Source organism: Balaenoptera acutorostrata, chromosome 11, assembly GCF_949987535.1.
Source record: "Balaenoptera acutorostrata chromosome 11, mBalAcu1.1, whole genome shotgun sequence".
NCBI lineage: Eukaryota > Metazoa > Chordata > Mammalia > Artiodactyla > Balaenopteridae > Balaenoptera > Balaenoptera acutorostrata.
In genome coordinates this window covers 69,672,809-69,694,646 of record NC_080074.1, presented here as the reverse complement: position 1 = coordinate 69,694,646, position 21,838 = coordinate 69,672,809, and positions in this window count along the sequence as shown.

Here is a 21,838-nt window from a genome sequence, read left to right as displayed (position 1 = left end):
TAAGCTTTTTTAAAGTTTATTTTATTTCTCTATGAAGACTTCACTTTACCCACATCCATCTCATCTAAATGACCATTTAGCTACTTTTTAGAGATATTCACAGCTGTGCTTCCTTTAATAACTTTTACATACTTTGCAACAGAATATGTAGAAAATCTGGTCCAATAACTAACACAAAAAGCCCTTCAACTGTCATTTTAATTTACCAAGTATTTTTTAAAACTCATATCTTTTCTTTTAAGAAAACATTTTGGAATAGAAACATTTCATCTTTTCACTCTGTTGGAAGGTAATGCATTTGGTGGGTTTTAAGTAATTTTTAAATTAATACAATCAGGTCTGCCCATTAGAGCCATGATAGCTTGTATTGTACATGGACAAAGTGACATGGGGGAAAGTTAAGGGGCGAGAGGAAGGAGGAAAACGGAGCTTCCTTTTCACCCCAGAGATGCTCTGCTTGCTGCCTCTATCATAATAACTTAACAAATCCCCTTTGCAAAAGCCCTTATTGTGCCCTAAATAGCACAGAAAGCCTAAGTTATTCCTTACACATTAAGAACATAGTATTTCACATTAAATTTGTAGACTTCACCAAGAGCTACACTACATGGTAATTACATACACAATATAAGTAAGCGGTTGAAATGGTTAACAGGCTCTGGAGTCATAGAAACTTGCATTCAGATCCTGGCCTCCACTCACCAGCTGCCTGACCCTTGGAACATTATCTAATTTCTCTAAGCCTCAGTGTCTTCATCTGTGAAATCAGAATAACAGTACCTGTTCCAAATCATTATTGTGAGTTAAATAAATGCTTGATGTCCCTGACACACAGTAGACCTTCCGGAAAAGTAATTAGTAGTAGTAATAATGAGAGTATAAATGGCTTAAATACTTCAATCACCAACTAAAAGCACAAACATATCTGTTAACGTGAATTCAGTGGTTTTAAACTTAACCATAGTGTTTCCACCCACTCACCACTACAAGATCCAAATGGGAGTAAATGGACAGAAGTGAGCCACACAACCTGTATTCTCTTTTATGAGAGTTTTCTAATTAGCACATTAACGAATTCACTCCTTAACAAATGTGCAATTTGTAAACACAAACTGTTGTCTCAGACATTGATAACTTAAGTGATTTTATAAACGGAAATGCATTACAAACTCGCAATTAGACATAATTAAGAATTGTACACAGTAATTTGTTTTCTCTTCATGTTGGACTTTTTAAATTTAATAAATTTATGATTCTAACAAGGAGATTATGTCAGGCATTAATTAAAATCTTTAGTATTTGGGGTCAATATGTAACTTTCATTAAATGGATCCAGCATTGTCAAAATAAATCTCAAAAATAATTCACTCCCAAAACATTAATATATTAAATCTAAGCCTTTTGCATTGACATATATACACTACCAAATGTAAAATAGATAGCTAGTGGGAAGCAGCCGCATAGCACAGGGAGATCAGCTCGGTGCTTTGTGACCACCTAGAGGGGTGGGATAGGGAGGGTGGGAGGGAGACGCAAGAGGGAGGGGATATGGGGATATATGTATACGTATAGCTGATTCACTTTGTTATAAAGCAGAAACTAACACACCACTGTAAAGCAATTATACTCCAATAAAGATGTTAAAAAAATTTTTTTTAATAAGATAAAATAAATCTAACCCTTCTGAACATATTTTTAGCAGTAATCTTTTTTCTTTTACTTTTCAGATTGAGTGGATTATATGAAAGTAGCAGTGAAGTTTTGTTTTCCTGCTTAGATCCTATCTAAAACTGTGCTTTGCACATAAAAAGGGCTCAACATCACTATTATAAATGGGATTCACCTGCAAATTTGTATGCAAATTTGGGGAAGGCAACTTCAAAACAATCAAAAAATATTTAGAACAAACCTGAGAATGCGACTAACACCAAAATATTTAGTAAAAAAAAATTAGACCTCTATATAAGATGTTTTTCTACATGAGGACAAACAAAAAAATTGCCCAGTGAATTCAACAACTCATTCTGAACACCCAAACTACAAGTAGTACTAAAGAACATTAAAATTGTATCTATAATGCTTTAAAAATTAAATTCCTAATTCATATTTGAGTTAAACTATGTTTAACAATTTTCCTTTCTCTTGATAAACAATTGTTTAAAGAAAAAATAGTGCAAAAAAACACCCTATTAAATCAGGTCTAGTAATTATTCATCTTGTACTAATGCCTGTTATTAGCTATTCTATGGTTATTCCTATGGACCTCTTTAAAATCAGATAGTAAATCTGGCCTTTTATGAGTGACAATCTTACATTCTTTCTTATATGTCACTTTTATATGTAAAGAATTAGAGGGAGGGGGAGTTACTTTAAAAAATAAAATAAAACCCTGGGCTCATAAACTCCAAATAATCAAAAGGGCTACAGCGCCATCTTGTGGAAAAACATATCTAATTAGTAAAATGCTTTGATTCCATTAAGAAAAAAAAAAAATGTAATTGAATTCCTTGGCCACCAACTGTAGTTTCTTTTAATGATATATTATTTTAAAACACTTTAATCTGGAATGTCTGTCAAACAGCAAAGGATGGTATTATCCTAGAGGATTAACATATATAATGCAGAAACCAGGTGATTTATGTCCATGCTTTGGATAAAGAGAAATACAAGGTTAATATCTTTATTAGAGGTTGCTCTGGAACCAAAGAAGGAATCTGAAAAGAGTGAGAAAGAGAAAAGTGGGGGCGGGGGGGAAGAATAAAGCTGCAGCTCTTGGCTTTTCTACCCTTCTTTTCAAATTGAAAGGAAATAGGAAAACCCTTAATATGGCTGCAGCACAGTTTCCAAAGGAATTATTAAGGGAGCATTTTCTTAATTTCCATAATCAGAAATAAGGGAATTAGTCAAAGAGGTGGGAGGGAAAATAAGGTTGGTTGAGTGAGATCAGAGAAGTACACATCTCTTTCTTTCTTCCTTTAGTTCAATTAACCAAAAATGTGTTGGGAGGTTACAGTGTGCCAAGCACTTGCTAGGCACCGGAAGTGAAAGAGGACTAATATGCACAGTCCCTCCCTGAACACACTTAGGGGACTAGTGAAGTACACAGATCATTTCAAGGTGGAGGGAATGCTGAGGAAGGCCACTCTGGGAATTATGCTGTCTGTAGGACATTGAACAGAACCTTGAGGGGTAAGAGAAAGAAGAGAAGATTTTTCACTCATTCTCCCAAATCAGTGGGTAGAACCAAATGCCGAAACCCTGAGCAAACCCTATCCTCCAATGTACTTTTCAAAGTACTCTACAGACGACTGTGCATCCCATACAAACCCTAAAAAAGCATAGAGTACAGAATGTCCCTTCTATAGAATTAGACAACCTCTCTTTCCTCTGTGCTCCCATAACAATTTGCTCATAACCTAATATTGAACTTAGTTCCTTATGAATAACTCTGAACAATATTTACCTGCCTGCTTCTCTTAAGACTATGAGTTCTTTGAAAATCAAGACTGTCTTACTCATCCTATTATGCTTAACACCAACCACAGTGCATATTCAGCACTCAACACGTTTGTTGAATTGAATCAGTTATATTTTATGATAGTGTTTGTCTCTGGCCACACTGATAAGCTCCTAGGTAAGAATGATTCAGGTATTCCTTAAGTCACCAAGAGCAGCAGTAACCAATAGTGGTGCTGATTTGTTTCTAAGGCTGTCATTTACCAAGCTCTTGTTTTGGGGTTTTCAGCCCGGAATCCATTTTTAAAACTCCTGAACAGACAAGAGCAGGGAATAAAAGAAAAATTGTCTCTGTATCTTTATCTATGTTTTTAATTTATGGGTGGGGGACTTGAGGGTGACTTTCTTCTAAAATGTTCTAAATTTTCTTTCTTTAATCAAATAAACATCGAAAAATGTAGCTTACTTACCTGCTAGAGAACTAAAAGAAAAAAAAGCAAGAAAAAATAATACTATCCAAGAAAATGACAAATCTTAGTGTGGTACATTTCCCTCCTCCTCACCTCTGTCCTCTCCCAACTCTTAGCTCTCACTCCCCTGCCCCAACCCCTCACCTGGACTCTATTTTTTACCTAAAATATTAACACAGGATTACAGAAGAGTTAGCAGCAGCCACAGAAAGAGACTGTGTTATATGGAATAAATCATTAACACAGAGCGATCTGGAATCCAATTTTTGTCTTATGTGACTAACTTTTATTTCTGCTTTATTTGGTCACACTTAGGCACTCACCTCAAGATATTCACAGTGCGCTTGATGTCAACAAGAAACAAAACTCACTTACCAACTTTTAACCAGCAAATGGAAGTAAAGATCTCTAGAGAAACCACTGTTAAACAAGTTCAACTTCTTGCTTCAGAAGTGTCCTACACTTGCTGTGTGCCTGGATACTAAAATAGGGAGGGCTATACAATGGAGAAAAAGCAGTCTCTTTAGTAAGGGGTGCTGGGAAAACTGGACAGCTACATGTAAAAGAATGAAATTAGAACATTCTCTAACACCATACACAAAAGTAAACTCCAAATGGATTAAAGACCTAAATGTAAGACCGGACACTACAAAACTCTTAGAGGGAAACATAGGCAGAACACTCTTTGACATAAATCACAGCAAGATCTCTTTCAATCTGTCTCCTAGAGTAACAGAAATAAAAACAAAAATAAACAAATGGGACCGATTAAACTCAAAAGCTTTTGCACAGCAAAGGGAACCATAAACAAAACGAAAAGACAACCCCAGAATGGGAGAAAATATTTGTAAACGATGCAACTGACAAGGGCTTAATTTCCAAAAAAAAAAAAAATCAAAAAAACAACAACCCAATTAAAAAATGGGCAGAAGACCTAAATAGACATTTCTCCAAAGAAGACATATAAATGGCCAAGAGGCACATGAAAAGATGCTCAACATCGCTAACTGTTAGAGAAATGCAGATCAAAACTACAATGAGGGGACTTCCCTGGCAGCCTATCATATGATAGGTTTAAGTTAAGACTCTACACTTCCATGTATGGAATGGGGATTAATTTGTAGAATAAAGTATGAACTCTGTTAAAAAAAAAAAAAAAAAAAAAAGACTCTGTGCTTCCAATGCAGGGGGCACAGGTTCAATCCCTGGTCAGGGAACTAAGATCCCACATGCCTCGTGGCATAGCAAAAAAAAAAAAAACTACAATGAGGTATCACCTCACACCAGTCATAATGACCATCATCAAAAAGTCTGCAAACAATGCTGGAGAGGGTGTGGAGAAAAGGGAACCCTCCTACACTGTTGCTGGTAATGTAAATTGGTGCAGCCACTGTGAAAAACAGTATGGAGGTTCCTTAAAAAACTAAAAATAGAGCTACCATATGATCCAGCAATCCTAATCCCAGGCACATATCCAGAGAAAATCATGATTCAAAAGGATACATGCACCCCAATATTCATAGCAGCACTATTTACAATAGCCAAGACATGGAAGCAACCTAAATGTCCATCAACAGATGAATGGATAAAGAAGATGTGGTACATATATACAGTGGAATATTACTCAGCCATTAAAAAGAATGAAACAATGCCATTTGCAGCAACATGAATGGCCCTGGAGATTATCATACTGAGTGAAGTAAGTCAGACATAGAAAGACAAATATCATATGATATCGCTTATATGCAGAATCTTAAAAAAATGATAAAAATGAACTTCACAGACAGAAAACAAACTTATGGTTACCAAAGGGGAAAGGTGGGGGGGTGGATAAATTGGGAGTTTGAGATTGACATATACACACTACTATCTTTAAAATAGATAAGCAACAAGGTCCTACTGTATAGCACAGGGAACTCTGCTCAATATTCTGTAATAACCTAAATGGGAAAAGAATTTGAAAAAGAATAGATACATGTATATGTATAACTAAATCACTTTGCTTTACACCTGAAACTAACACAACATTGTAAATAAACTATAGTCCAATATAAAATAAAAAATAAAAAAATAAAAATAAGACAGGGAAGGCTGTAAGTATGATTGCTCTATACGTATGCAAATCAAGTACCTAATTCCCAACAACTTTATTTTTAAGTGAGGGCCAACAGTATTATAAGCTGGTTTGCAAAGAGGAAATGCTTCAGCAATCATTAAATGAGAGGAAAAATCTTGATGTAAAATAATAATTCTTATAGCTTTCTATAGGGTCAAGAATTTAAGCATCCACATATAAAATGCAATGCTGAAACGGGGAACAGTCATTATAATGCACTGCAAATCTCTCTATTTTAAAACGTATTCAAACTGTACTCTTGTAACACAAAGTGCTAAGTGTTACAAGTGCTCATATTACAATCTATTTTTAACTCCTACTTTTGATTAAACAACAGAGTAACACAAAATGTCCAGGCGTGGTATCTGGTATTTAATTGTTTCCTTCTTTTTTCCCTTTAGAAGTAAGAGCACTGAGAGCATATTTCTCATTTCTTGGAAAAATTATCGAATCTATCTGAATCTCTGTTTCTTCTTGGGAAGGATAATAACACCGCCTCATCCAGTCATTGTAAGGGATAAAAGATGTAACAGATGTAAATAGCTAATTGTAAATAGTTGCTCAGTAGAAAATAGTTATCACTATTAGCACTGTTATTATTTTTTAGAGTGGTTTGTTATAAACTGCATATCCAAACTTCTAATCTTTACAATATTCACCAAAATTCAAATCTAAATAGACAAACTGCTCAAATCTTTTAGGTGCTATACAGAAAACCTCAAAGGTGATTAGGCAACTTTATGATTACATGTTTCTAAAATATGTGTTTGTTCAAAGCTTCAGCTTTGGGATTTTAATAATGAAGTAGAATTATCCATCTATATTCTGGTTCGTTCTTCATCAAAAATCAGTTTCCAAAAAGAAAATCCAATTTTACCAATACAAGAATCCTAGTAGAGGCTGGTTGAAAAATTTGAGATCTTGTTGAAAAAGACAAGAATATGTTGTTTTAGCAGCTCTGGGGTAGTTAAGCTGAAAATGCCAAGGAAAGTTATATTTTCCTGGTTGTTATTTTATTACTTTTTCCAGCAATTTTCCATTTTAATACCTTTTAAAACTGTAATTTAGCTACACTTTATTCTTTATTGTATTTCAACCTGGGAAGCAGATTGAAATTAATCAACCTAATCAAAGACCTGAAACCACCAAGAATTCTGGTTCTAGTTCTAGTATTGATTTAGCTCTTAAATTTCCATTAATTAAATTAGGATAATAACCTAACTGCTTTCAGGACCATGTTGGCAAGGACTTTTCTGCTTCATCTTTGAGTCTCCCCTCTCCTTTCCACTGCCAGTGCTCAGAAAACATTTGTGGAACTGAATTTATCACAGTAAAATTGCTTCCATCAAACAATCAGATATTAATAAAATTCAACAAAAAAACATAAATGACTTTCCTCTTTCCTACAAACTATGCTTATATTCTTTTTCCCAACACAGTTCTAACTGCCTCATATGAAGCCTATGAAATTAATTTCTCCTGGTTTCGGTCACTCCAATCACTTCAGCAAGCCCAAGAGAGCCAAGGGCTGAGCTCTGGGGCATTCTGTTGTTTAAGACACAATTAAATGTCTAAAGAAGAATCCAGTCAAGGACACTGAGAAGAAAGGTAGATGATAAATCAAAATAGTATGGTGTCCTAAAACCAAGTTAAAATTTAAAAAAGTTTCAATAAAGTGGATGTGGTCAATTGTGTTAAACACTGGTGACAAACAGAGTAAGATGAGGACTGAGAATGGATCATCCAATTTGACAAGATGAAAGTTGCCATTGGCCCACAAAGGTGAGGGTTTTGGTAGAATAGGGGAATGAAAGCCTGATTAGAATTGTCATGAGGATGGGAGCTGAGACTGTGGAAACATTAAGGTTTGCTATAAAGGATGGTAAATAAGTTGATAGCCATAGAGAGCATAGAAGCAAGGGAGGTTTCTTTTCTCCTTTTGTTTAATATTGTTAATTAATAATAGAGCATATTATAGCAGAGAAGAAAGACATGTAATGATGCAAGACAGAAAAGAGGTCATTATAGCAGTAAAGTTCTTGAAAAAGTGGAAAGAGATGGAATCCAGTGCACAAGTAGAGGATTTTCCTAAAATAAGGAGACACTTTCATTGTAACAGAAGGCTATAGATGAGGGTAGGCTGGTTGGTGGGAAAATAGCTTTATCTTCTGATTGCTTCTGCTTTTTCAGTGAGATTAGAAGGAAAATCATCCACTGACAGTGAGGAGCAGGGAAGAGGGGTTGGAAATTTGAGAAGAAGGTGTAAGATAGTAATCTCTGAGAGAGAGAAAATAAATCAATAAGGAAATGGGAACTATGGTCGACTGAATTGTAGAGACTGCATTAAGGCCCACTTGAGACACAGTCATAAAATTTAAAAGAGATCAGTCAGAATAGTTAGGAGTTTTTCTCCAGCCATGAACTGTAAGCTTGGGAAACATTTACTGAATGTTTATCATGTGCCAAGAACTGTCTAAGCATTTTACTTTTATTAATACTGTGAGCCCACAACAACCCTATGAGTTGGGCACACATGAGGAAATTGAGGCACAGAGATGTTCAGAAACTTTTCCAAGGTCACCTAGCTAATAAATATTGGACCCAGGATTCAAGGAGCTCACACCTTTAGCCACTAAATTATACTATCTTTCTATAAACTGTTGGGATTAATCAGTATTGATTTCTACCATGTGAGTAAGGCAGAGAGGGAGGCAAGGAAGGCATGGATTGGAAGCCCCAGTGTAATCAAAGAATTATCGTAGAGGCAGTGAGCTGAAAAGAGAGGAGAGTTGGCTGGTGACTGGAATGTTAGAAATTGAGATTTTGAGTGTAGTGTCGTTAGTTATTCATAATTGACAAAATCTGAGGTGTGACCATAAGAGCTGGCAGCGAAAGTCAGGGAGAAGGGTAAGGAAAAGATTGTAAGAGAAAAGGTCAAGGAACTAAAAAAATCAGGCATTGGATGGATTATCCACATGAACAGCAGCAGTGATGGAAAGAAGAATGTAAGTAAGTTGGATCTTAAACTCTTCACCAAATGAGGAAGATTGACCGGGAGATTGGGAAATTACTGCAGGAAGTAAGGATGTGTACAGTCAGGTAGCCTTGCTCCAAATAGAGGTTACCAACCTGTCCCAGTTTGCAAAGAACTTTCCCAATTTTAACACTGAAAATCCTACATCCTGGTCCTCCATTAGCTGAAGATTTTGAGAGAGAAGAAAGTATGGGCTATTCTTGGAAAGATGCAAAAACATATCATACCTGCTCCACCCCCAGGCTCTATGTGATATGGATTTTTAAATTTTAACTTAAAAAAAACTGTCATGTGGCAGGTATTACTACTCTATTTAACTCCTCATCTCAGAATAGGATGCTTTGCTCACATTGGCTGATTTGTTTGAGGCAAACATTTCCAATACATTTTCCTCCCATTTTGTCTGACTTGTTCCCTTAAGGGTAGTGATCGTGTTTCCTATCTCATTAAACCTAATATGCTCTAAAAGCTATAGCTAATTTTCTATGATCAACAAGTGTTGTAAGTGCCTGAATGGGCCCGATGGTAAATATTGCTGAGTTGAGAAAATCATATCCCACTAAAGAGCCTGAGAACTCAGGAAAGGATCAGTATTGCAATATCGCCCTAATCCCACATGTCTGAAATGAGAAATATCTCTGCCACAGAAACATCCGCATCTCCCACCCCACTGTTTCAAAGACTTCTTTTCTGCGCTAGGGAATGGAGAATCATAGTATTTCACAGATAGGAGAAACCCTAATGACACTTTAGAAGTTATTAAAGAGTCATGGAAACCATCTTCTTTGATTGAACACTTGCATGATCTTTCCACTCAGATCATGCACTTATTGTAGTTTCACCTGGCAACAAATGCTGTATGATATTTTCCAATTTGTTTTAGTACGCGGACAAAATCTGTGGCATATTAAATGATTTCAAAATAGTACATGCATAGAGAAAGGCTGAAAGAATAACTGAAAAATAATCCAAAAGCTGCAATGAGACCATCAGGCTGGTCTGAGCTGTCTTCCAGGTCTTTCCCGCCTTTTAACCCTACTCCTCTCTCTCCTTGCTCCTATCACTAAATTTCTCAAAATATTTCTTCAACTCCAACTCATTCCTTGGCTTGTAATCTGATATCAGCCCACACTCTCTAAAAAGGTCACTAATTACTACTTTGATAGTCATTTCAGGGAAAACCCCAGTTTCTTATATTTCTACGATTTTGAGCATATAAAGAATGAACGATGTAATTAAATATGAACTAATTTTTGTAGTACACATGTTAGTCACACAAATTTATAAATCAGGAAAAATTCCTTTGATAGACACCACATATCTTAATTTGGGGTTTAAACTTTGATCTCTCCAAATTCAGTAACAACCCTCCTTGAAATTTCAGTAACACTTAAAATCATTTGTTACCTCTTCTTCCTGAAATTGTCTCACCCTGTCCTATTTTTTAAACATCTGTTCTCTTATTATTTTCTTTTCTTCCTTCTACCTTCAAAATTAGTCCATTAGACTAATTTTAGTCCATTAGAATTTGTATAATTCTTGAACTTTTAGCAACACTTTATGTCATCTCCTTTTAAAATTCTGTTTCCCTGAATATATTTTCTGAATGTTCCTTCTCTGGCTCCCTTAGTGGCTTCTTGTCTTCTTCCTCTGGTCTCCAAAGGCAGGTAATTACCAAGAACCTATACTTGAACTTTTCCTTTCATTCTACAGGGTTGATCTTCATTAGTCATGTTGTCTATTCTTGTGATTTCAACTGCCATTTCTAAACAGAATGTACCCCAAACCCAAACATTTTTAGAATGCTCTCCTGTAGGAGTTCCAATCTGTTGCTGAACATCACCTGGATGTCCCATAATCACCTCACACTCTGTCTAAAATAACACTCATCCTCCTAGCCATGACCAGTTCTTCCAATTTCCCTAATTCTGGTTAAGGAAGCCACCAATGTTATGGTCACAAACACTTCAAAGCTATATTTTTAACCCATCCTAGTCAGTTAAAATGGTCAACTTATTCCACCTCCACCATCGGTCTGACAATCAATCCTTCTCATTCACTTCTACCATCATAGTAGCCTTTAACTGCCTCAATTGCCAACTTCCAGTTTATCTAGAATATTACTACCTAATTAACCTCCCAAATCCAATGTTATGACATCCTTATCCAGAAACGTTTAAGAGTCTCCCACTGTGTGGCAAAATGTATGTATTTCTCTGATGATACTTATCTTACAATCGAGTCACACCCCTTATATTCTAAAATCAGAAATAAGAAAGTCATGAATCATCAAAAATAATCAAAATTACCCTGGAAAACTCCTTCGACAGGATCTCCACTGGAGACCACGAGTTGGTTCAGCCCGGCCAGTTTTTCCTCCAGCATTAGAACAGGTTCCTGTTTCTTTGGTTGAGCACCAGATGAAGTAGTTGGCTTGCTTTTAGGGTCCATTTTATATGAAAAATGCATATATGCATATCTTTAAAAATTAGAATCACACTCATCTCAGTGACATGCTCAAACTTGAGAGGCCCCCAGAACAGAGACAACTGAGGAACCAAACTCTGAGGTTAGGAATAATGGCATATTCTTATTGCATCTTCTACAGCACTTAACACTATTAATTGGTCTATTTTAGATATAAGAATAAAATAATATCAATAAACTCCAGTGGAAGCAGTGGAATAGACATATACTTGCTATCTGTATTTGATAACCAAAATACACATGTTAAAGTATGTGTATATTTAAACACATTTATTTATGTTCCAAAATAATAAGAATAATCTAGAGTTATTGTATTAAATCAATAATAAGGAAATTACTGTAATATGTCATCATAATTATATTAAAATCAAGGGAAAAAAATGATATCCCTACATTAGAGCATGTAAGGCTTGCCAATATTATTTAAATATACCCTGTAAATATACCCCCAAAACATCCCAGAAAATCATAATTATACCACCCCATGTAATCTAAGAGTGTTACTAGAGCTATTCAAGTATTTACCTTGGGGAAGTATAAGATATCCAGAGCTGCTTCTGGGAGTCAATTTGAATAAATCACCCTGTGCATTTTGAGGGACACACGGAAATAAATTTTGCACTTGCTGCCGCATCCTCTAGATACCTGTATTTGATTGTTCCTGAGATTTAGTGATAGAATCTACCCTGTAGCATCCAAGAGTGCACACTTGGCAGGTTTGAGAAGTCATCTTGAGTTGGGGCAGTGCTAGTGGACATGGCCCAGAAGCACACAAAGGGAAGCTATGAGGGTGACTCTAGGTGGTGTCACACAGCCTTGCTTCCCTGGGCAACACCCGCGGGGCTTTGAGAATGTTCCTGGGAACGTTGATCCCCGAGGCACGGTTAGAGTTTCCTACTGACCACTAGAGGGCTCAGGGGGATCATTTCTGCCGGCGGCCCTCTGGGGGCCGCGGAAGGAAACAGCCAACCAGCACAGGGCACTAAAGCTGAAATATATGAACGTAGGGAGATGGACCTCAGGTATTTGAAGTTAGATGAAGATGCTTTCTGGGGCATTGATGCCTTGGCATGCTTAGTAGAGAAAGATCTTCCCACCTAGAACTTTTCACTCATATCCAAAGATGTTGCCCTGAAGGAGAAAAGTTACATGTCAGAATTAGAAAATAATAAAATATATACAAGCTTCGGGATCAGACAGATGTATTCAAATTCCAGCTTTGTCTTTTATTAGCATGCTATAATGAATAATGTGCTTAATCTCTCATCAGTTTCCTTATCTGGAAAATGTAAAGTGCTTGGTATAGACGGTGCTTCAAAAACAGAATGTATTCAATAAGAGGAAGTTGTATTTGTTTTGTTCTTAATTTTTATTTAATCTAATACAATTGGAATCTCTGAGACTCTGGATGTATCATTCCGTGCTGTCCTCAGCTACCTTTAATAAAAATCTGGCATCTCTGTCAAAATCCACCCAGACTCCAGACCAATAAGAGCCAGACCTGGTGAAACGTGAGGTGCCCCAGAAGTCTACTGCTCTTAAACCTGGTATGTTTTGTACTTTGGGCATAAATTTTTAATAGTTCTCATGAACATCAGAGTGTAGTCTATCTATCTAACGCCCCACCTGGTATAGCCAATACGGTTTACATGGAACTTTCAGCTGCGTGTCTGGTACCTTTGGTTCCCCAAGGGCCCAGGAGCTTCATCCGGAATTACAGTCGCCGAGTCACCGGAACCAGCACTGCGGGGAGGAATATAGTGGGAGGGGCCAACTTACCTAACTAACCCCTGCCAGACCTTTTGCCTGGTCTAGGTCTCTGTATCTAGGCTCCACCTGTTAAACACCGTCGGGCACAATGGCTCCCTGTTTAATGATTCTAATCCCACCTGATGCTGACACCCAGAAGTTTCCCCTGTCCCATCTGTCTTTGCATTCAACTCTTGGACACTGACTTCAGCCTAGGTTTAAACTGTTAAACCCTCAGCTTAGATTTTAAACTTTAGGTCTCTTTAGAGTCCATTTTCCTCAAGCCTTCACCACACAAATACCCCACCTTAGTCTCAGGTTGTTCCTATCTCCCTAACAGCTATCTGCAAACCGTACAGTTATGGCTGCGTTTTTTAATAGGAAAGATGAGGGCTATAGTTATTGTCTTGAGACAATGGACTAGCACGAAAAAAATTTTTTTAACATCTTTATTGGAGTATAATTGCTTTACAATGGTGTGTTAGTTTAGTTTTTGCTTTATAACAAAGTGAATCAGCTATATATATACATATAACCCCATTACTCCTCCCTCTTGCGTCTCCCTCCCACCCTCCCTATCCCACCCCTCCAGGTGGTCACAAAGCTCCAAGCTGATCTTCCTGTGCTATGCAGCTGCTTCCCACTAGCTATCTATTTTACATATAGCACTAAAATTCTTAACAGACGATATGATATGGCTATAGAAATAGAGTCGGGGGACTTCCCTGGCGGTCCAGTGGTTAAGACTCCGCCCTTCAGCTGCAGGGGGCCCGGGTTCCATCCCTGGTCGGGGAACTAAGATCCCGCATGCCAGGCTGTGTGGCCAAAAAAAAAAAAAAAAAAAAGTCAATTGAACCCACCAGTTAGTTTATATTCTTATCAAGGGAAAACCCAGAAACACACAAAAATGGCTATTAAAAGAGTTCTCCATCCTCAAAAATGTAGTTAATGCACAATAACTGTATATTATTAACTAATATGATGGCTTTTGTCTAAATCTCTTTATGCAGGAATGTGCTTGGAGTTTTGCACTTAGTTTTTTTTCTTTCGTCTTTTTTTTTTTCTTTTTCCTGTAATAGTGATGGATTTCCACTGGTCCATCTGTTTTACTCCTCTGAAACTCCTTATAACCAAGAGCATGTATTTTCTAAATAGCTAGATGGGAGGTGAGTGGTGTAGGAATTAATTAGTGGCCCAAGAATTGCAAGGAATAATAAATGGTCCACAAAATATTACACAGAATTTAGACCTCGTTAGACCTCAACGTGTCTAATAGATGGACACTGATATTCATCTTAAAGTATTATAGAGTACCTCCATCTCCTCTCTGGTCTCAGCTTAGTATTCTACTTTTTATGCAAATCAATAAGATTTGTAAATTAATGAATTTGTTGAGGAGGTAAAATTAATTTATTTGACTGGATGTTTGTCAATATAGCTGCGAAAAAACTGTTCAAATGCTGTACTGGTACATTCTGTCCTACAAAAACAAGCACTGTCTCTATCCATATGTGAAACAGAGAGTTCGCCACAGCAGTCAATTACAAAAACTAACCTTTGAATTACGTTGAATTAAACATCAATGGATTAGATGCCTAAAAATGTAACAACGGATTTTTTTTTCCATATCCGCATTATAAAACTGCAATTCTGAAAAATGTTTTTCTAGGAGTTTACTGCTTTCTCAAGTCACTGGCATCAGATTTTGACATAAACTATTTCAGGCACCCAATTTAGAAAACAAACAGCTATTAAATGTCTAAAATGTCTATCACCATAGATGTTAATGTGCTTCTCTCTGCCTCTTTCTCAAAAAGTAGTCAGTTCAAGGTGTGTTTATTCATTCTTACAAATATATTTCCCCACTCTGTAAAACAGGGAAGCATAATTCAATTGAAGTAGATCAGAACTGTGCTTCCTTACACCATATAATGTGACAAGCTGTAAATAAAATGAACTTTTTATGAATACATTATGCATGGGATATGTTCCCGGGGTTGTATATAAAGAGTATTTTAATGACATACATTTCTCTAGGTAACCAAAAGCGAGCTGCTATGTCACCAACCCATGGACTGAATATAAAGCAATTTTAAAGTGTCCTAGCACAAACTCGGTAGTCCTGGAACCTAAAATATTGACATGCCAGCACAGTAAGTTTCATCTAGAAAATTATCCCCTTAGAAAATTATGTTGGCCACCATGGATTTCTTTTTAATGCTTCAAGTATTTATTATCATATGAGTAGAATGTTTTGTTTATTTCAGATTTCTTCATGTGGTGTCTATCACTGCATATCCTTTAGATATAAATAAGCATGGACAATTATTATTTTATAAAGTTATATGAACAATTGGAAAACACATAATAGAACCAAAAATTGTATAATTTAGCAGGGAAAATAACAAACCAAAATCATGCATAATGTAAAAATGCTCACAATATATTATATTAAAAGGCTGGATATAAACTTTATATAGACAATAATCTTGATTTCACAAAAAGAAAAAATATATTTTTAGAAAAACCTGGAAGAAATTCAATGGAATGTTAATAATAGATATCTTTTGGGAGGTACATGTTCTTTCTTTGTATCTTCCTGTATTTTTCCATTCTCTACAATGAATGTTCATTGTTTTGGGGGAAAAAATAACATTCTTTTATTAAACAAATGTTTATTGAGCACCTACCAAATGCCAGGCGCCATTCTTGGCACTGGGTGTGCAGTAGGAAACAAAGAACTAATTCACGGCCCTATTTGTAGAGCTTATGTTCTTCAAGGAGCATGGGGGTGGGGCAGGGAATGGCAGATAATAACCAAATAAATGTGTAAGTAAATAGAATATTAGTGTTATGGAGGGGGAAAAAAAGCAGGTTAAGGAGATAGGGAAATACAGGGAATGGGAAAGTGTGACTTTATACAGGGTGGTCAGGGAAGGCATTACTGATGAGTCAACACATGGAGGGAAAGAGGAGCAGGAAGTAAAAGAGTACAGAGCGATCTAGGCAGAAAAAACTGCAAGTGAAAATGTCTGATGCAGAAGTGTGCTTGGCATATCTGAGGAAGGGCGAGAGTTGGAGCTGGGAGTGAGCTGGTATATGATGGTACGTGATGAGCTCAGAGGAGGAGCCCAGAATCAGGGCTTGAGACATTGGCAAGACATCAGCTTAGGGAGATGATTGGGGGGCTTTAAGGGGAGGGGTGCCATGACGTGACTTACATTTAAAGGGGACACTCTGGCAACTGTGTGCAGAATAGGCTGCAGAAAGCAGAGGTGGAAGCTGGGAGACAAGTCAGAAGTTGGGACAGGGATCCAGGGAGAGATGAAGGTGGTTTGGATAAGAATGGTACCTGCAGGGTGGTGAGAAGTGATCAGATATCAAAGTGCACTCTACACTAAGGGTGAACGAGTGAGGATTTGGAGATTGTTCACGATGAAGTTAAAGGATATATTTGCATAGCGGATGGCTAATTTCACATGTCAACTTGACTAGGTTAGGGGAAGTGCAGACAGCTGGTAAAACATTTCTGGGTGTGTCTGTGCGAGTGTTTCCAGAAGACATTAGCATTTGAATCTGTAGACTGAATGATGCATAAATGGCCCTCACATGATCTAGTCATTTGAGGGCCTGAATAGAACAAAAAGGCAGAGGAAAGGCTAATTTGCTACCTCTGCTTGAACTGGGACATCCATCTTCTCCAGCCCTTTGTCATCAGTGTTCCTGGTTCTCAGGCCTTCAGACTCAACTGCGTACACCACTGACTTTCCTGGTTCGCCAGCTTGCTGATTGCAGATTATGAGACTTCTCAGCCTTCATGATTGCATGAGCCAATTCCTATAATATATCTCCTCCTATAAGGTATATATATACTCTATTGGTTCTCTCTCTCTGGAGAAATACAGCATACTTCCTTTGATGAAAGGTCTAATGTTTAATAACTAAATGTTTCAGTTTTTCTAGCTTTTTCTAGGTTTTCTAGGTTTCAGTTTCAACAACTTTCTGCAAAAATATATTGAGTTCTTACTTTAGCACAGAAAGAATTAGTAAAATTTTACTTTTTTCCATCATTCATAGGATGACTTTAAACAGGTACAGTTAATTTTTCACACTAACTACATTCTTGCTAGTTCTTGAAGAATTAGTGTCAGGCATCCAGGGAAGACTCAATAGACAAGTTTTTCTAAAATACAATAGAGTCATCTTTTAAACATTCTAGGATTCTAAAGTGAGGAAATGGGTTTATTGCATCTTTAATAAATGCCATGCCTGTTTTCAGAGAGCTGGCTTTAGAGAATGGCCACGTGTTGACCCCAAGGGGTAGGTTTTATTAATAGAGTGATTTAAATCTCCAGTTCTTCAAAAACTAATTTCAAAGGATATTAAAAAAAATAAGTCACCGTTGTAAAAACGCTATGTTTTTAATGTCGGCTTCAAAATATGGAATAAAAGAGTCCAAGAGCTGAAAATTCAGACTTTAAAGCAGATAGTTGGGTTTGAGTCCCTGCTTACCCTTTACCAGCTCTGTGACCTTGAGCAAGTTAATTAAGCTCTTTGAGCCTCAGTTTTCTCAACTGTAAAATGTAACAAAAGTGCATACCTCAAAAATCATTCTGAAAGATTTATGAATTCCAAAAGCCTCCTGGATAGCACGGTCTGTGCTTTCCTTTAATCCCAGACTCTCCACTCCAGCCAAGTTTCCACCTTTCAGTCTCCCAAATGTGACAGCCCCTGATTACTATGTCTAGATGATTTCTACTGCAGCAGAAAAAAGAAATACAAGAGGCATCCTTTGAAAGCAGATACTACCCTCATTTCTAGGTCTCCTTAGTGCTACTAAATTTCAGATACACCTTCACAGTTACCTAGTTATTGAACTGTTTTCATTGTTAACTACATTTATTCAGTTTCTCCTTTATGCCAGGTACATTTTTGAAGCACTTTCATTAATTTATCTCATTTAATTTTAACAGGCACCCTAAATGACTAGTGTCATTTTTCAAAATTAGGCAGATTAGTGGTCCCCAAAGATGCCCATGCTCTAATTATCAGGCCCTGTGATTATGTTATTTTACATGGCAAAGAAGACTGGCAGATGCGATTAAGGTTAAGGATCTTGAGGTGCGGAGATTATCCTGGAGTATCCATTAGGTCCAATCTAATTACATGGGTCCTTAAAAGAGGAGAACATTTCCCGGCTGATGTCAGAAAACCAAAGAGATGATAGTGTAAGAAGGATGGGACCCACCATTACTGGGGGTGACAAGCCAGGAAATGCAGTTGCCCCCCAGAGGCTGGAAAAAGTGAGGAGATGGTTTGTCCCCTAGAGCCTCCGGAAAGGAGCACAGCCCTGCCGACCCCCTGGTGTTAGCCCAGTGAGACTCTTGTGAGTCTTCTCACCTCCAGAACTCTTAAGATAACAAATTTGTGTTATTTTAAGCCATTAAGTTTGTGGTAGGTTGTTATAGCAGTAATAGAAGTCAATATACACCCTTTCCCACATAATTTGAAAACTCTGTGCATGGTCAGGCCACTCAAGATGGTTGTTCTCTTGCTCTCTGTACACCCCCTGCTCGACCAGTGCCTGCTTCCCCTACACGCTACTCACATGACTGACCTTCCTACATACTTGCCCCAGGCCCCAGCTAGTGACTGTCCTTATCAAAGGGACAGTAAGGGCTGTGCCCCTCTGCTAGTTTCCCTGGTAACCAACCAGCCAACCTGATGTCAACTTCCCCTATAACTGGTAATCTCCCCTTCCCCCTGGGAGTAAAGACTGCCGCCATGTCTGCTGCACACAGTGGGGTGTCGCTCCAGGATCTTGCTTCAGATATGTAAGCTCCTCCCATTCATTAAGCCGTTGATGTCTCTGTCGCTGACTCTGGGCTCTTTCTTCGATCTTGAAGCTGGGCAAGTACAGGCCTTGCAAGCCTGCGCGCTACAGCCCAACACTCTAGAGAAATAAATTCTTCCATTCTAACTTTCACTCAGCCTCACCTTCTGGGTCCCCTCTCCCTTCACTTTGTCATCAGCCTTTGTTGTCCCAGCTCTAGCCACTACCTTTTCTCCAATGCTGTATCACACACATTTCAAGCATAGACTATCACTTCTTTTATGTTGACATCAAAGTATCTCATCTTTTATCTATCCCTCATGCAGCGGCATATATGCAGATATTAACTGTACAGAAAAAATATCATCATAGACTTTAGCTAAAAGGTAAATATATAGAACCTTAAATATGTAACCATAATAAATTAAAATCTGGTTGATTTGTAAAGGCCTTAATTAAGACTTAAATAAATAGACCAGCTCTACCAGACTTCAGGTAATAAGCCCTCCAAGTTGGACACATGATTTGATATGTCTGGCTTTTCCATCTGGGTCTGGAAGATGTCAACATCGCCATTCACTACAAGAAACCCAGGTTGGAAAGATCCATTCTGGTCTCAGGCCTAAAATCACATTCTCTCATTCTTGATTCACCTGAAAGCCCTGTACTTGGGGAATTACTGATTTGTCATTATGAAAGATGAAATCTTGATTCTCCCAGTATATGAATAAGAGAAATCAAATATTGTATCCAGTCTGTGAACACGTCATACTGGATTATAATTGTATGGGTATCTGTCTATCCTTTAAATTGAACCGTGAGCTCCCTGAGTGCCCTGTTCAGTGCTGTGTTCTCAGCACCCAACACAGTCCATATCACTGTGAGCAGACTCTCAGCAAATCTTGAATAATTAATTAATTAATTAACTAATTAATTAATTAAACAATAGGGCAAATGAGGGAGTAGGTCAAGTTTGTGAGGTTGTCTTTGTTCCTTCCCTGGCAATGCCTTTCTTCTACGTGTGGGTACTAGTTTCCTTTTCCTACCTCCGAATACAACCCCAGACTGGTCCTTGGTCCCCTCATGCTATTCCCTTTGTATGCCCCGCTGCCTCCAGCTCATTTCAATCCTGTACTTTCCCACCTAGGGAGAATGAGGGATACGATGTTTGATTTTGAACTGACTCTGTTGCCAAATGGCTTTAATTCTCTGGACCAGACAAATGTTTAAAGATGACCCATTTACTTCTGAGTGCTTTTGAGACTTTATCAGAAGTGCTTCTGCTGGGCCCCTTGAGCTGTAACTTCAGTGAAGGAAACAATACCTCCCGTTCACCTGATCCCTTTCCCCTCAGTCCCTGGATTTTGGTTTTACCCTCCATGCAGAGTCTCTTCCAGGAAATTCTCTTGGACAGGACTTCCAGTGGCTCTAGACAGCTCTTTTTGTCCTGTGGACCATATCTAGTCTACAAGGAACAGTCACACATCTAACCCACAGCTAGAGGGGAGTGCACTTGCTTCCTGGACACAGCAACTTGTGTTCACTCTCCCACAAAGTGGTTCACAGCCAGTGTCTCCTGCACAATCAGACCTCAGTCTCTGGGTCTCCCAGAATCCAGGAGACACATCTCAAGCTCCTGGAATAGCTGAACTGAAACCCCCTTGCTCTAGGCTTAAGATAAAGGTAATAAAAATCTCCATTCTACTTCCTTAAAAGGGGGTTATTGAAAAAACAACTTGACAGAATTTCTCTCCCAAGAAATCTTTTCACAAATATTTCCTTTTTTCACTTTTCCCCTTTTATGTCAATAGGATGATCAACCTTACCACTTTGCCTGGGACTGTTCCAGTTTTAGCACTGCAAGTCCGGCATCCTGGTAAGCCCCTCAGTCCCAGGCAAAGTGTAACAGTTGATAACTCTACCTCTAGATGAAAGGTCCAAGAGTCATAAAACCGATTTTTGTTCACATGCTTTCAGAATCTGCATTTTGATGTGCCGCCTCAGTTCAGTATGTAGTACGTATCAATATTATTTTATTGTCTCAAATTTTCAACTTAATATCCCATTACTTATATACAGACACACATATACATGTATGCCAGACAGAATTGTTGTGATTATCTCCACTTTACAGAAGAATAAATGGAAGATTACAGGATTCAGTAACTTGTTCAAAGTCTCACTGTTGTTGAGAGCAAGGAACAACTAGAATCCTTTTATGTTGCTGGTGGGAATGTAAAACAGTACATTTAGAAAACAGTTTGGCAGTTTTTTCTAAAGTTAAATGTATACTTTTCATATGACCCAGCAAACCCACCTCTATGAATTTACCCAAGAGGAATTAAAATATTTGTTCACGCAAAGTATTGTACATAAATATTCATAGCAGCTTCAGTCATAATAGCCAAAATTAGAAAGAACCTAAATGTCCACTAACAGAATAGATTTTTAAAATTGTGGTATATCTGTGCAATGGCACATTGCTCAGCAATAAAAGGAAACAAGATATTGATACATTCAACAACATGGAAGACTCTCACAAACATGTAGTTGAGCAAAAGAAGCCAGGCACAAAAGACTACATGAGGTATTAGGAAACTCTAAACAAACGTCATCTATACTGACAGAAAGAAGAGAAGTGGTTTCCTGAAGCCAGGAGTGGGGAAAAGCTTTTATCTTGGAAGGTGCACAAA